Here is a 2305-nt window from a genome sequence, read left to right on the forward strand (position 1 = left end):
ATAGTGAGATTGACCATCACATAATAACACCTCCACGGCTGAAAGGGCGAGCATGTTTGGTGGGACAGGGATTCGAACCAGCGACCCTCAGATTGACGTAGATTAAAAGATTATTCTTATAATTCTAGCTAACGAATGTCTTTAGCAATCTGATTACACTTTCGGCATATGTGATGTTTTTTTTAAGATTTAATACCATTAATCTATTGATACCTTTGACAGTATATCATAAATATCACATCAAGATTCTCTTACCTTTACATTGCTCATATATTTAGATTGGACATGGAAGCAGTATATAGGCACATTTCTCTTTTTAGTTTTTGTAGTGTTCAAATGGCGTTATGCTAGTGATGTCGTATGAAGAAAATAAGACTTAGCATTTATTATCATATTTTACAGAATAAATATTCATAAACAAAATATAATATAAAATTGATTTCACAAAAGGACGCCATCAGCGGCAACTAGGCTTTGAAGTATGTTACTAAGTATTTTTCAATTCTTTTTTTATGTATACTCACTAAAGTCTTTACTCCATCTTCTCTCAACTTCATGTATTCAAAAGGTTCCTCGAACCTTGGATACATCAAACATTGTAAGCGTCTCTCCGTTTATATTTATTAAATTAACCGTTAAAGGTGCTGAGGGGTGGGACGAAGGGCATGCACGTGCTCGTGGGCTCACGTCAGGAAAAAGTGTACATACAATAAATCATTTCTGCAGTACTTAGAACTAATGATGTGCTCTATATTCTGAATGAAAATACGTTCTTATAAGGTAGTCCACTTCGTTCTTTGATAACCATACCTTATGTTCAAGTGTCCGTATTGTTTTATATTTGTCATTTACATCTGCGTTTACATATATATATATATTAATTACTAGTTAAATAAAGACGTAGCTTTTTCTAAAAATTAGTCTTTCTGACAGGTTCTCACGTAACTCTAATTCGTCCTGAATATTTCGAATTTTAATTTCAATAGATTTTAATTTTATTTTAAAATATTGGACACATGTTTTCACAAAACCTTTTTTTTTATATCAGATATTATTTTTATGATAATTGACGACTCTCACCACAACAATATAATTTTAATAATACACCTTCGTAAAAGACACATGTTCAGTCATTAACAATAAAAAAGTATACAAATATCTTATATAACGTTATCGTGATTTAAGCAAACACTATCAATGTATTATTTCATCTTTCATGCTAAATCTAAGTCTATTAGTGTATTTCAAACTAAATTATGAGAATTAAAGTGTGCGTCTCTTTCGTTTTTTTATCACAGTTTAAGCTAAAATAACTAAAAAAAATCTCTGAGAAATATACAGGCAAAAGATATATTTTTAACACGTTAAAAACAAACAAACTAATGTGGTACTAAACAGGTTTAATCGCACTTAAAGAACAGTTTGAAGAAACTAGTGCAGTGGTGTGCCGCCCTAGATGAGAGACGCATACTTAGCACCTAATATTTGGTTCATGGATAATTCCTAACCATTTGATAATGCAAAGCAGCCAAGGTTAAACATCTGACTGGGGGACTACGACATAGCCATTTTCGTGTAGTCAGATAATATTGAGAAAAAATCCAAGGACGACTTAACATAAAACATCCTTATTATAAAGAGATACTGACAGTTATGAACACTTTCTGGGCCTGTGATGGCCACGTAATTAGAGTGCTCGACTCGCACTCTGCACGCCCTTTCAGTCATGGAAGGCGTTATAATGTGACGGTCAATTCCACAATTCGTTGGTAAAAGAGTAGCCCAAGAGTTGGCGATGAGTGGTGATGACTAGCTGTCTTCTCTCTAGCGTTTCACAGCTAAACTAGGAAAGTGTAGCTTTGTGCGAAATCACAAAGAGAATAAGTTAATACTTCTTTATAATTTCGCAATACGTCGAATGTTACAAGGTTTATTAAAGATATGATGTTCACGTCTACAGATAGCAGGACGTATGAAGACAATACTAGTAGAGTTTGTCTTAGAATTCAAATAGGTAGTACTTATCTGCTAAAAATGAAGAGGTTTTTTTCGTATATTTGCATGTTACAAACTTTCTAATACACTAAATTGTCCCAATATTTTCAAACCACCATTTAAATGCAGAATGCTGCACAGACTACATAGTTACAGCATGTTTTTGAAAATGAAGTTATGTTTTTAATCAATCACTGTTTAACTGGAAATAAAGCTCTGTTTAACGGTTCTGATAACAATGTCATTAAGAGAATGTTATTTTCTAGAAAGCTTTCCACTACTAACAAATTTAATGACATTGTTATCAGAA

The sequence above is a fragment of the Limulus polyphemus genome, unplaced genomic scaffold, assembly GCF_000517525.1.
Source record: "Limulus polyphemus unplaced genomic scaffold, Limulus_polyphemus-2.1.2 Scaffold475, whole genome shotgun sequence".
NCBI lineage: Eukaryota > Metazoa > Arthropoda > Merostomata > Xiphosura > Limulidae > Limulus > Limulus polyphemus.